Here is a 15,787-nt window from a genome sequence, read left to right on the forward strand (position 1 = left end):
TGCGTGCGAATATAAGAAACAGATTTGTGTTATTACATTTAAACCTGAAATAACATGTATAAATATAATATAAATGCGATGCGTGCGAATATAAGAAACAGATAAGTTAGATAGAGCCGAACGCATATAAACAGATTGATTACAATGGTAAGTGATAAGTGCATTATTTAACATATATTTATTTCCTTATTTTAGTTATATAGCCGTCCTTAATCTATTATTTTGGGTCTTTAGTTACTTTTAATAAATTATAAGTATATTTTTCTTTATTTTATATTTTATTGTTAAATTAACCTAAATATTACTCGGTTATGTTACAGGTGCTAATCTCTTGAGAAGCCGAAGCCGTTGGAATTATACGAGATAAAAAAAGCTATTACAATCATAAAAAGAGAAGACGTGGGAATTAAGTGAAGAAAGTTTTCACTACTGCAACCTAAGTGAAGGAAGCCCATGAAGCTACAATTAAAATAGAGGAGTTATACTCTATCTTTAATACCTCCAACATCATACCAACATAAGGAAATTGTGAAGGAAGTCTCATTAAATCAATCTCCACTCAAATTGAGAAAGCCCACTAAATTTCTATATCAACCAAAACGCGCAAATTTTTGGCTATACTCGGGTACAGCCAAAGCTGGCTGTACCCCATCCAAAACGATGTCGTTTTGTGTTGTTTAAAATGAACATTAATATACTGGTACAAAAATGAACATTTACTATTTCGGAAATGAACATTTATTTATTTATTTGGAATGAACATTTACTATTTTAGAAATGAACATTTATTTATTTATTTGGAAATAAACTACAAAAATGAACATTTACTATTTCGGAAATGAATATTTATTTATTTATTTGGAATAAACATTTACTATTTTGGAAATGAACATTTATTTATTTATTTGGAAATAAACAATATAGGCGCTTGTAAAAACATAAGAGATCAATGAAGTGAACAATTTCATTATGAACATTAACCATATATTTATTGTGAACAAACAAATAAACAAGAAAGAACAAATAATTCAACAAAAAAGAACAAACAATATAAAAAAGAACATAAAATTCCAGAAAAAAGAACAAACAATACAACAATTATGAACAATTTTATGATGAATTTTAAAGCCAACATGAAAGAACAAACAATACAACAAGAAAGAACAAATACTGGTACAAAAATGAACATTTACTATTTCGGAAATGAACATTTATTTATTTATTTGGAATGAACATTTACTATTTTGAAAATGAACATTTATTTATTTATTTGGAAATAAACAATATAGGCGCTTGTAAAAACATAAAAGACCAATGAAGTGAACAATTTCATTATGAACATTAACCATATATTTATTGTGAACAAACAAATAAACAAGAAAAAACAAATAATTCAACAAAAAAGAACAAACAATATAAAAAAGAACATAAAATTCCAGAAAAAAGAACAAACAATACAACAATTATGAACAATTTTATGATGAATTTTAAAGCCAACATGAAAGAACAAACAATACAACAAGAAATAACAAACAATAAAGCAGATAATTATTATGAACAAACCAATAAACAAAAAAATAATTCAACAAAAAAGAACAAACAATATAAAAAAGAACATAAAATCCCAGAAAAAAGAACAAACAATACAACAATTATGAACAATTTTATGATGAATTTTAAAGCCAACATGAAAGAACAAACAATACAACAATAAGTTTGATGAATGAATTTAAAAAACAACAAGAAAGAACAAACAGTACAACAAGAAAGAACAAACAATACAAAAAGAAAGAATAAAGATTAATGAAGAGTTTAATTATGAACATTAACCATATGATTATTATCAACAAACAAATAAACAAGTAAACAAGAAAGAACAAACAATATAAAAAAGAACATAAAATTCCAGAAGAAAGAACAAAAAATACAACAATTATGAAAATTTGATGATGAATTTAAAAAACAACATGAAAGAACAAACAGTACAACATGAAAGAACAAACAGTACAACAAGAAAGAACAAACAATACAATAAGAATGAACAAACAGTACAATAAAAAAGAACAAACAGTCGACAAGAATGAACAAACAATATAAGCGCGTTGTTTTGGGTACAGCCAGAGCTGGCTGTACCCGGGTACAGCAGTTAGCTATATACCAAAACTTGGGAGTTAAATGAGAAAGACCCACTAAATTCCTAAATATTCGGAGAGCCCACTACCTAAACACATATACGTGGGTTAATAGAGGATGAAGTTTTCAACCAGCAAAAATCTCTTCGCCTTCCTTCTCGGCAACAGAAATCCCACCGCACTAATCTTCTACTTCCGATATCTCCGGTAAAAAATTAGGGTTTATCATATATAAATTTGCATCTCAACCCCTCAAACACACACAGAGAAGCAGACAACACAAAGGAGATCGAACCATAAATTTGTGAGTTGAGGGGTTGCAATTGGGTTTTGAATTGGGTAATTAAGGAGAGAAGACAGCCATTAGAAGAAAGCTTAGTCTCGAATCTAAGGTCGAACAAGAGCAACAACGAGTCGCGGGGTCGAAGCCAAGTTCGTTCGGGTGTTCTTGAGCACAAATTCATGAGTTCTTTTCTTACTCAATTACTCCAATTTCATACTTTTTTTGTATACTTGCTTATTTATTAGATTGCTTTGGTTGAGTTTTCAGTATGAAATATTGATTGGGATTTTATAATCTGTTTGAGTTTTATTCGATTTTAATTATTATTTGGGTTTTCTTATTTATTCATTGTCAAGATTACATTCGTATGTTTTGGTTGTTATCTTTCATTATGTACGATTGTTTTTTATTGCTAATTATATGATTTGGGTTAGTTTAGATCGTATAATGAGTAGCACTTAATTTATATTGGAGCCTGCGATAATGGTTATAGTATAGATTATGAGTAAACTCAATCTAATTAGTCTAAGCATTTATGTGATTAGATTAGTTAGGACTAATTAGGGCTCCTAGTTTATAATGCTGTCATTTTCTAAATTATACAAGTTGCGATCATATTTGTGTAAGTTAGAGTGGTTTAGAGTCAATTTGGCTTAGTTCATAATTGATTACGATTTAAGGGAGTACAGGTAGTCTTTGTTACTTAAGTCTCTACAATTAGTCTAATGGATTATGTTGGTTAATTTCTCACGATTGGTTATATTAGTTATTATATATAGAACTCAATCTGGTGAAAGTCATGAAAATTGGATGGGTCGATTTGTGTTGTCAGTCTTGTATATAATAGTAGTACTAGTAGTATTAAATGTTTATCCAATGTGTGTCTTGGTTAGTATGATCTCAAAATCCCCCTTTTTATGTAAATAGGTAAATAGATGTATATAGTTTAGGTAAGTAATGTTCAATTTAGTTCCATTGGCTAAGCTTTGAGGTTTAGTAGTTAATGAGTCTCCTCGTGGGATCAACTCTTTCTTACCCTTTTTACTACTTGTTAATATTTTTGAAGGTCTAAGATAGGTTTTTAATTTAATACGATAAACGACACGTATCAAATTTTGGCGCCGTTGCCGGGGAGACTATTTTTAATTTAAATGTCAAAGTCTAGTTAATCTCTTATAAATATACTTGTATAGTCAGTAGATAACTTTCTTCATAGCTATACCCAAGGTCAATCATGCATTACGTATACAAATTTCCATGAGTAACTAGTTAAATAATGTGTGTAAGTTACTTGAATCCTTTTTATCTTGGTTGTTTTATGTCTGCTAGTTTAGTTTATATTATGTCATTAGTATCAGGTTCTATAGCTTAGTATATAAATTATTAAGAAATCGAGTGTTCTTAAATTTTTTCCTAATGACATAATTATTTTACATTTGCGTAGCACGAAAAAAAAAGGGTCTGGATGCTTTATATAAGTAGGTATTTCTTAATGGGCTTATTATGTTTAACTTTGACTTATAAGTTCCATTTACATTCCCCCTTATTGGCTCTTAAGCAGTTAAATCGGTTAATTTTAACTTTGTGAGTGACTGGTGCCTTTAGTTTTTATTTTTACCATCTAGTTTTCAAGTGTCTTGTACTGTGGGTTACTCACTGGTAGATGGCTATAAGGGTTGAATTATCTAGGAAACCTTTGGAATTTAATAACGAGAACTTATATCATCTGAAATTGTCTGCTTGGTCTACTTGACACCGTATTTTCAGTATTTGCTATGATATGTATTGGTGAAATCATATCAGGTTAGCCGTAGATAATCTATACCAAGTTTGATAATTAGTATGTCTCTGTATATCTTAATATCTGGTCTTTGTTTTTATTGTAATAAAAGTAGGTAAAAGAAAAAAATGGAAGGTAGGCATTTTTCTTGTGCTAGGGGCCATGTTTGTAATGTCTATGGTTTAGCCGATTTTTTTTTTCTTTTTTGAGTACATGTATATACTCTACGTTTTTTTTTTCACTTTGGCTAATTTTTGTAAGCAACTTTGTTTTAATAAAATTGACATTTTCTAGTGCATAACAGTAACATGTTAATGTCATGTTTGCATAATTTTCTTTTTGCATGATATTATCTTGTTTTAACTTTGTGTACGAAGTGAAAACTCTGATGTGTTTAGGATGATTGTTCTAAATATTAACAAGTTCTTGTCTTATCTTTTAGTATGAATCTTAAACTAGCTCTTGTTTATTTTCTTATTTTCAAAAAGACACCTAAAACATAAAGCACTGGCTTTAACTAAATAGCAATCTTCTATCTGCTTTCATTACTGCCTTTTATTAACTTAACTGCATGATAGGAGTCTTATTTCAATTCTTTGAACGTTCTGTATCCCTTTTTTCAAATAATTTGGGATTTCAGAAAGTATAAAAGGATAATCAATGCAAGGCCACCTTGAATTCTAAGTATTATTAAGTGTTATGTTCTTATTGAGTTAATTCTATGACCTAAGGTCCTGAACTTTTGAATTCGTTTATGTTTATATACTGAAGTATACTGCAGGTCTAAAACAAATTACCCCATAATTAAGATTGTGAAAGTTTGATCTGTTAAGATGTTTGTTCTAAATCCGTTGTATATTTAATTATGTTCTGTAGCCCATATCCTGAAAGATTATTTTATAACAGCAAACAAAGCTTTAGAATGTTCAGATTAGTTTGTATGCGTTCGTCTAAATCTGCATAACATAACTAACTCTTTAAGTTTTTACTTTTCAGGTGCATGAGTGGTGGCACACCTAATTCTAAACTCAAGCGAATCAGGAAGTATATAGATCAAGAGAGATTAATCTACGCGTTTCAAATAGATCAACCAGAAGAAGAGAAACCAGAGGAAGTTAAACCAACAGAAGATAGTCTAGAAGCAGCAAAAATGGGTGAAAGAACCTTGAAGGAGATCGAACCATAAATTTGTGAGTTGAGGGGTTGCAATTGGGTTTTGAATTGGGTAATTAAGGAGAGAAGACAACCATTAGAAGAAAGCTTAGTCTCGAATCTAAGGTCGAACAAGAGCAACAACGAGTCGCGGGGTCGAAGCCAAGTTCGTTCGGGTGTTCTTGAGCACAAATTCATGAGTTCTTTTCTTACTCAATTACTCCAATTTCATACTTTTTTGTATACTTGCTTATTTATTAGATTGCTTTGGTTGAGTTTTCAGTATGAAATATTGATTGGGATTTTATAATCTGTTTGAGTTTTATTCGATTTTAATTATTATTTGGGTTTTCTTATTTATTCATTGTCAAGATTACATTCGTATGTTTTGGTTGTTATCTTTCATTATGTACGATTGTTTTTGATTGCTAATTATATGATTTGGGTTAGTTTAGATCGTATAATGAGTAGCACTTAATTTATATTGGAGCCTGCGATTATGGTTATAGTATAGATTATGAGTAAACTCAATCTAATTAGTCTAAGCATTTATGTGATTAGATTAGTTAGGACTAATTAGGGCTCCTAGTTTATAATGCTGTCATTTTCTAAATTATACAAGTTGCGAACATATTTGTGTAAGTTAGAGTGGTTTAGAGTCAATTTGGCTTAGTTCATAATTGATTACGATTTAAGGGAGTACAGGGAGTCTTTGTTACTTAAGTCTCTACAATTAGTCTAATGGATTATGTTGGTTAATTTCTCACGATTGGTTATATTAGTTATCATAGAACTCAATCTGGTGAAAGTCATGAAAATTGGATGGGTAGATTTGTGTTGTCAGTCTTGTATATAATAGTAGTACTAGTAGTATTAAATGTTTATCCAATGTGTGTCTTGGTTAGTATGATCTCAAAATCCCCCTTTTATGTAAATAGGTAAATAGATGTATATAGTTTAGGTAAGTAATGTTCAATTTAATTCCATTGGCTAAGCTTTGAGGTTTAGTAGTTAATGAGTCTCCTCGTGGGATCGACTCTTTCTTACCCTTTTTACTACTTGTTAATATTTTTGAAGGTCTAAGATAGGTTTTTAATTTAATACGATAAACGACACGTATCAGTAAGAATTTATTTGAAATGGCTAGATTGATTAACATGCTTCTTTGAGATTTTTCTATTGAGTATGTTGTCATTATATTCTATATTCTATAAGTGTTGAGGATATTTTAGTAATCCAATGGGGACACTAAAAGTGAATTTACTAAATAACCTCAACTTTTCATTTATATAATTGTGATTAGTGATTTTGAATGATAATTATTATTAAAATAAAAAATTTATAACTAAAAAATAGATAAATTTAACATTATACCGGGACGTTTAAAAGCATTTTGAGTTTACTTTACTCCGATAAATAATATTTATTATACACCACCTCGAAATAAGAATTTATGTACAAAATGATCATTTGCAATTAAGTTTTGGGAAACCGCATAAACTCTATTTAAAACATTAAGGGCTTGTTCGAAAAAGTTACAAATACGACATATATGTGTGTGGCGAGTGGAGTCCACCTACGTACATCAACTATTGAAATATTCATATTAGCCAACTAAGTGGACCAACAATTCCTCTTAAAATTGGGTTAATGACATGATGTAACTTATTAGGGTTTTCTCACCTTTTAAAAAAAATTAAAGTCCAATGTAGGGGGCTGATTTTCTCCTCCCGGACATTGGGCTTCTGGGAAAAACGTTTTTCAAATGCAAGTTTTAGTCACTTAGCTAAATTCGTTTGAAAATGACTAAATGCACCAAACTTTGACTTATTTGTGAAAAAAACATGATTGACAAGAATTGACTTGATTTTTTACAATCTCACCCTCAAGGGGAGCCAACTATAAGAATCATGTTTAGTGATGCAATTAGTTTTTTAACATTAAAAAGGGGTGCCCCTACGGCTTTGTACATTGAATTTTGAATGAGTCGCCACCAAACACTTTATAGTCCGTTTGGAAAGACTGTGACTCAAGGATAGGCATTGGAATTGAAAATCGAATAGAGATCCGGATTCGGGAATGAGGCACTTATATGGAAACATTTTGGCATGGAAAAATTCAATACACGGTTCGTTTTCGTATAGAATATCCTAGCATGATTCTAATTAGATTGATGAACATGCTTGATTAGAACAAATGTATTCTAGAATTTGGTGATAACTTTGTATTAATCAAATTGATTGGAACCTAGGCCGGTTTGTCTAACAATTATCTTATTAAACATGATCTAATTTTTGCATATCTTGTATTAGTATGGAAATGTGGTGAAAGCAAGTAAAAGCAAACATCACAAAAATCTTAACATTTCTAAAGGCACAAACTCTGTTTACTATTCACACAATAGTGATTTCCCAATTCATCCCCCATTTTATGCCTTTTTTTGTCTTATTCTTATAAACAGTGCATGGATAATAACACCCTTGGGTCATTGTGCAATGTTGCGTGTCTCCTTGCTCCTTGGGTACTTTCTTCTCGTGAATCTACTTACTATGATTTTCTCCCCCCTTCAATTTGAGCCCTAGCTCTCATACCCCCTTGATTTTTCTCTTTCCTTTCAATGTTCTTCGATCATCACCGATCATCACCAAAACAATCTCGCACTTTCTTTCTCCCATTCAGATCCATTTTTTAATCCTAGGTTTCATCTCTCATGTAATCCCCCAAAAATTTATAAATTTTATTTATAGATTTTAACGTATAGTTATTTATATTTAAAGAGAATTTATGGATTTTAGTAATAAATATATAATTAACGTATATTTATTTTATTTTCTAACATTCTAAATATTTTAACGATTTATGCAATCAAAAATAATTATAGAAATTTATTTTGAAAAGAATTCGAATTATGAAAACACGTTTGAATTTGGAAAACAATCCTAATCGGTTTTGGATTCAAACATTAAAACTCAATCCTAATCCTAGCCCAAATTGCTAAAGCCCAAAATAAATAAGCCCATAATTTCCCTACTCTTGTTTTAACTTCACGTGAAACACATCTCAACCCTCTCCTTCACTTCACGTGAAACACGAACCTCAAACCCTTCTCCTTGCTGCAACTTCACGTGAACAACTCTCAAGCCTCTCCTTGCTTCAGCCACCAGCCTCGCCACCGTCGTCGCCGTCGATAATACTCCCTCCTTCCTCCTCTTCTCTTTCGTTCTTCTTCTCTCTTTGTTTCGTCTTCTTGCTCTCCCCTTAATCTTGTTGTCTGCGTGTTGAACCAGCATAACCACCGCGAATCCTCGCCACCAGTCCCAGCCGCCGCGAGTTCCTCGTCGTGGCTTGACCGCCGGCCCCTTTGCTGGGTAATCCTTCCTCCCTCCTTCTCTCTTTTGTTCTTCCTTTCTATTTGGTTTCCTTTTGCTCCTCCTCACTCGCTGCTCGCTCGCACAACCACCACCACCTCACTGTTACCAGTGCACCAACGTGTGCCGCCTAGCCACGCCCCGTCGCCGGCAACCTTCCTCTTTTCTCCTTTATTTGGTTAATTTCTTAAGGTAATTAAATATTTCAATTATGTTTTATTAATGTAAAGTATGTTTCCTTGAATTAAATATATAGTTTTTATAATTCAATTATGAATTTCAGATTTATATGTTTTACATAATTGAATTATTAAATTTCAGATTACATAATTTGATTGAAATAAGAATTTGAATTATTTAAAGCATGAATTTTAAGGCTTTAATGGTTTTAAGTCATGGTGGAATGATTATGAATTATTAAAACTATTATTTTTTATGCTCTAAGCATGATAAATTTGGTTTTGGTAAAGCTTTGAACGATTTCATATTGCTGGAAATTTGAAGAATGGTGTTTTATAAAGTTTTTAATGAATTTCTAATCATTAATATAAATAATTATTATGCAAGGAGATTAAATGTCCAAGTTTTGATATTGGGAAGGTTCTAAATATGTTTAGGATGTATTTATAATACCTTATTATTGATGTGAATTATTGGAAGTTGATTGGGAATCTTTATTGGTTGTTTTAGGCGGAGAATTCTCTGTGGGCGACTTTTGAAATCGTTAAAGTGGCATGTCAATTTGTTTACACAAGGTACGTACATACCTGTGTGTTTGTGGATGTGTGCTATTGTTGAAACTATGTTGAATGTATGTATGAACTGGTTTATGTTAAAATTTCATGTTCAATGTCGTCGAATGAATGCGTTGAGCATAGAACTTTAGTATAAGAATTATAACATGTTAGCATGGATGATTGGTGCAAGCATGTCAGTTGGGAACTTTATATTATTTTATATATATTGGTTTAGATCGATTGATCGTTGTTCCCTTTTAGCATTTCACTTCTTCATGAGGCCGAGGACCTTGTTTAGCAAGTTGATACTTTACACCTATATAAAGGTGGTTAACCATTGTTAAAGGAAAGGTTGAATTAATTGGAATGAGTTCTTGATTGATAACTTTGTGATCGCTTACTTAATTCCAAGATAAAAACAGTTGTGAATACTTGTTGATTATATGATTTATGTGATTGACGAGTCATAACAAGGTATTAATTGGTAAATCATGTAAAGTGAAACTGAATAGCAATAGCTTTTGATTGTGCACGTCTGAAGTGACGGACAATCAGGAGTTGGAGTTCATGGTGGTAGCCCATGGCTTTTTCTGGGACCGGATTGATCACCGCGTTTTATTTTATTTTAAAGGTTCCTCGATATCACAGGTCATTGAGGTTACGGAGTCACGCCCGTATCTCGTCTTCCTTAGTGAAGGTTTCTAGTTAGACAACTCGGTCCATTTGTTATAAAAGCCTAGTCTAGTCTAGTCCAGTCAAAATATGGTCTTCAAGTTAATATGTTTTGGTTGTCCTTACTTATATTTTATTACTATCATGTTAGGAATATTTATTCATTGATTTAGTATGTAGTACTCAGCTTTGCGGATTACGTGCTTTGTTTGTATGTGTTAATCATGGCTATGCCTTATTGATCCTGTGATGATCCATTTTGGTGAGCAGTCTCTAAGGATCAATAAGCATTGTCCATCTACAGGTTTGAAGATGATGCATCATTGGCCTGGGTTCGGGATTGGAGAGCTTGTAGTTTAGATTAATTTACTAAAGTAACTTTGGTTTGTTTAATTGGACTTTAAACTTGTTGAATTAGTTACATCGACTTTGTTTTCGTTGGTTGGTTTTGGAATTAATTCCGTAGTTGACTATTTATAAAGTTAAAGGTATGTTTATGTTTTCTGCTGCAAAATTCTGAATAAGTGTGAGGGGGCCGAAAAAGCACGAGGCTAATGCGTGACCTCGTCCCTCGTGGGTGTGACGCTTCTTTTTGTCAAATCAAGTGTAATTGGATTTCCTGTGAGTTTACACCCAATTGACTAGTAATATAGGAGTCGCCATTCAGTTTTTAACGACAATGAGAAAAACTGACAAAACCCGGTTATCGTGACATAAAGGGAGTGCAATTATGTTTGACCACGACGACCGTAGGTTCCCTTGTGATCCCTGGTGGTGGGGATCGCTCAACGTACACCCGCAGGGTAGAGATTGAGGGTTCGGGGGACTGTAACTACCGAGAGGAGTACTCGCTCTTCGATAACTCCAGAGGCAGGATATCCTTGTTAGGTTATGATACATATGACAATTCATAAATCATGCGGAAAAACCATAAACCCAGGAATACATATTATTTACACATAATCATATAGCATAATTTAGATGCATACTCTTTGTTGCGTGCCCTCCCTAGCTGCGCCCGAACCGAACAAGAACAAGTCTTTAGGACTCCAAGTGTCGTCCCTCCGTAGATAGTCCACAGCACGTCCGGATCCGCCTTAAGATTGACCAACTAGAATCGCCCTTAAGGTACTAGAAAATTTCGGCAATTTGAGCAAGATGTGTGTTTGAATTTTCTCCCCAAAAAAAACTCACTTTGAATACTTTGAAACTTGTGTTATAAATTGTGAGCCCTAGCCTCATATTTATAGCGGTATGGAAAGGGAATCGAAATCCTATTCAGATACAAATTAATCAAACCTAGAATCCTACAAGAACTCTAATTTAATTAATTTATCAATTAGAATTAGGAATTTAATCATTAACCGAACTCTGCAAGTTTTAGGAAACGTGCACGAACACAAACACTTGCACACACACGCACGACAGCCACGATGGGCCTCATGCGTGCGCGCGAGCAGCAGCCCACTCAGCGCCCGCGCGCGCTGCGCGCTGCGCGCGCTGTGCGCGCTGTGCGCTGCGCGTGCTGTGCGCGCTGTGCGCGCTGCGCGCAGCCTGCTGGGCCTGGCCTTGCTGTTTGTGCGGCGCGCTTGGCTTGCTGGGCGATGGCCTGGCTTCGTGCTGGGCCTCGTCCGGCAGGCCTCGTCCGATGCTTATTCGTACGATGCGCTTCCGATTAAATTTTCCGATTCCGGAATTCATTTCCGATACGAACAATATTTAATATTTCCGATTCCGGAATTAATTTCCGTTTCGAACAAATATTTAATATTTCCGTTTCCGGAATTATTTTCCGATTCCGGCAATATTTCCGATTCTGACAATATTTCCGTTTCCGGCAATATTTCCGATTCTGGCAATATTTCCATTTCCGATAATATTTTCCGATACGTACCATGTTTCCGTTTCCGGCAACATCTAAGACTTGGATAATATTTATATTTCCGATACGATCCATATTTCCGTTTCCGGCAATATCATCGTTTCCGGAGTATTCATTTCTTGCCTGTGACGATCTTAGCTCCCACTGAAACCAAGATCCGTCGGTTCCGAATATTCATAGATAGAGTATCTAATGCCATTAGATACTTGATCCGTTTACGTACTATTTGTGTGACCCTACGGGTTCAGTCAAGAGTAAGCTGTGGATTAATATCATTAATTCCACTTGAACTGAAGCGGCCTCTAGCTAGGCATTCAGCTCACTTGATCTCACTGAATTATTAACTTGTCAATTAATACTGAACCGCATTTATTAGACTTAACATAGAATGCATACTTGGACCAAGGGCATTATTTCCTTCAATCCTTACTAGCTCAGCATAAATAATTGAAGGGACATGCGTTAACTATTAAACTAATCTGAGTTGATTTTATCAATATGCAACATATAGTACTAGATCGAACGCGATTATCTGATTTAGATTGTTTTAAGGGACCTAGCATGATAATCCAATTTCCCAAAAATATCATATTTATTAAGCGTGATCGAACAATCAGATTTTAGTTAGTTTAACAGTTCATAAAAGGGCGAGGAAAGCAATTAAACCATGGAAAAGGGACACATTACGACGCACCCTTGAGAGGTGCGTCACGGTTCTCAGAAAACTAACCACTTTGACTTTGCTATTTCTCCTTTTATTTAACGAATCTCAAATTATGGGACGGGATACGTTCTGTTCGATTTATGGATCGATTGCGACAGAACGCGTGATTAGTTTTGCAACGTGAGGTTTAGGCTTAGGGGTTTAGAGTCAATACTCATAATATAATTGTGTGTTGTTGTGTTCTCTTCACGTCGGCTTTAGGGGTCTATTTATAGGAAAGAGTGGCGTAGAAAGATAGATTTTCAGGATTTTGAATACGAAACGGATTAGGAAAAGAATCCGTCCCAGGTATTTTCGGCGCCCAGCTCTGGGCGTCAAAGATTTCAGCGCCCAGGGCTGGGCGTCAAAGATTTCAGCGCCCAGGGCTGGGCGTTGAAAATAGGGTCTGGCAGAATTCTTTGTCAGATTGGACTCTAGAGTACGGAGTTCATTAAGAGACTTAATCCGAGTTATTTGGTGCGTATCAATTTACGACGGAATGCGTCTGGGCCCTTTACGAACTCTAGGTTCGTTATGAGTTTAATTAATACGTTAACTCTTTTATCGAACTGCGATAGGAATAGAATTCCTTTTACAATTTCTATCTCTTTTAGGATTTATGTTGGAGTGCAACACCTAATTCTGACAGGTTTCTATCTTTTTATTCTTACTACATTTAGCAACTACCCTTTACGGCAATTACTATTTTTAGCAGGTTTCCACAAATAGCAGGTTTCTATAAATAGCAGGCTTCGGGTGAAATGAAAAGGGTGATTGAGATTCGTTATTTTATAGGAGATGCGTTGTCAAGTGGAGATTTATGTTCTCATCATCGAACCTTCCCTTTCGGGAATGGGGACAAAAGTAGGTGTCTACAGTTAGCCCCCACTTTGACTGAGTCTTGGAGTAAGACGATGGTCAAAGTACTAGACGGAGTGCGTCACACAAGTCATGGTGACCTGTTTTGCGAGGGTCTCACGAGCCCCCGAGTGATAAAATTTGACTTAAGGGTCATCACTTGAAGTGTCGACATATCCCTCACGTGTCATTGGGATTTGTCAATGGATAGTATAGAATACTCCCTCACTTTGTCATTGGGAGTAGCTACAGATGTTTTCGAAATCAAAGCTATAAAGTGTAATTGGGCCTAGCCAAGCCCAACCACGAGGTAAAAATGTTTTGAAAGATTCTCATTTTCAGGGTTAACTAAACGAGAAAAACCCCCTTGTTTTTATGGGACGTAAAACGAAGGAAAATCCAGCACATCGTTCTTTTTTAGAAAAACGGAAAACCAATCCTTTAATTTTTGGAAAAAGGGAAAACCGATCCTTTAATTTTTGGAAAAAGGGAAAACCGATCCTTTAATTTTTGGAAAAAGGGAAAACCGATCCTTTAATTTTTTGGAAAAAGGGAAAACCGATCCTTTAATTTTTGGAAAAAGGGAAAACCGATCCTTTAATTTTTGGAAAAAGGGAAAACTAGAAAAAGTTATCGCTGCAGCGACTAAGGACCTGCGCGGTTAGTGGCGCAGACCCCGCCGGCTAAAGATGGCGAGCCTGTCTGCTAAGGGTGGACACCCCGTCCGATAGAAGTGGACGAATCTGTTTTGAAGTTTGTTTGCTTTTTTTTGAAAATAAGGACCTACGCGGCTTGTGACGTAGACCCCGCCGGCTAAAGATGGCGAACCTGTTCGCTAAGGGTGGACACTGAAGGAAATAATGCCCTTGGTCCAAGTATGCATTCTATGTTAAGTCTAATAAATGCGGTTCAGTATTAATTGACAAGTTAATAATTCAGTGAGATCAAGTGAGCTGAATGCCTAGCTAGAGGCCGCTTCAGTTCAAGTGGAATTAATGATATTAATCCACAGCTTACTCTTGACTGAACCCGTAGGGTCACACAAATAGTACGTAAACGGATCAAGTATCTAATGGCATTAGATACTCTATCTATGAATATTCGGAACCGACGGATCTTGGTTTCAGTGGGAGCTAAGATCGTCACAGGCAAGAAATGAATACTCCGGAAACGATGATATTGCCGGAAACGGAAATATGGATCGTATCGGAAATATAAATATTATCCAAGTCGTAGATGTTGCCGGAAACGGAAACATGGTACGTGTCGGAAAATATTATCGGAAATGGAAATATTGCCAGAATCGGAAATATTGCCGGAAACGGAAATATTGTCAGAATCGGAAATATTACCGGAATCGGAAAATAATTCCGGAAACGGAAATATTAAATATTTGTTCGAAACGGAAATTAATTCCGGAATCGGAAATATTAAATATTGTTCGTATCGGAAATGAATTCCGGAATCGGAAAATTTAATCGGAAGCGCATCGTACGAATAAGCATCGGACGAGGCCTGCCGGACGAGGCCCAGCACGAAGCCAGGCCATCGCCCAGCAAGCCAAGCGCGCCGCACAAACAGCAAGGCCAGGCCCAGCAGGCTGCGCGCAGCGCGCGCAGCCCGCACAGCGCGCACAGCACGCGCAGCGCACAGCGCGCACAGCGCGCGCAGCGCGCAGCGCGCGCGGGCGCTGAGTGGGCTGCTGCTCGCGCGCACGCATGAGGCCCATCGTGGCTGTCGTGCGTGTGTGTGCAAGTGTTTGTGTTCGTGCACGTTTCCTAAAACATGCAGAGTTCGGTTAATGATTAAATTCCTAATTCTATTTGATAAATTAATTAAATTAGAGTTCTTGTAGGATTCTAGGTTTGATTAATTTGTATCTGAATAGGATTTCGATTCCCTTTCCATACCGCTATAAATATGAGGCTAGGGCTCACAATTTATAACACAAGTTTCAAAGTATTCAAAGTGAGTTTTTGAGAGAAAATTCAAACACACATCTTGCTCAAATTGCCGAAATTTTCTAGTACCTTAAGGGCGATTCTAGTTGGTCAATCTTAAGGCGGATCCGGACGTGCTGTGGACTATCTACGGAGGGACGACACTTGGAGTCCTAAAGACTTGTTCTTGTTCGGTTCGGGCGCAGCTAGGGAAGGCACGCAACAAAGAGTATGCATCTATTCTATGCTAAATGATTATGTGTAAATAATATGTATTCCT

General features: G+C 35.2%; 1 long non-coding RNA gene across 1 annotated transcript; it reads left to right on the forward strand.

The window, feature by feature from the left end:
* Positions 1-608: 608 nt before the first annotated feature.
* Positions 609-5,711, forward strand: LOC110791729 (uncharacterized). The gene is made up of 2 exons (XR_002534180.2): positions 609-2,598; positions 5,192-5,711. It is a non-coding gene; the product is annotated as an uncharacterized lncRNA (long non-coding RNA).
* Positions 5,712-15,787: the final 10,076 nt, after the last annotated feature.

This window comes from Spinacia oleracea, chromosome 3 (genome assembly GCF_020520425.1).
Source record: "Spinacia oleracea cultivar Varoflay chromosome 3, BTI_SOV_V1, whole genome shotgun sequence".
Classification (NCBI taxonomy): domain Eukaryota; kingdom Viridiplantae; phylum Streptophyta; class Magnoliopsida; order Caryophyllales; family Amaranthaceae; genus Spinacia; species Spinacia oleracea.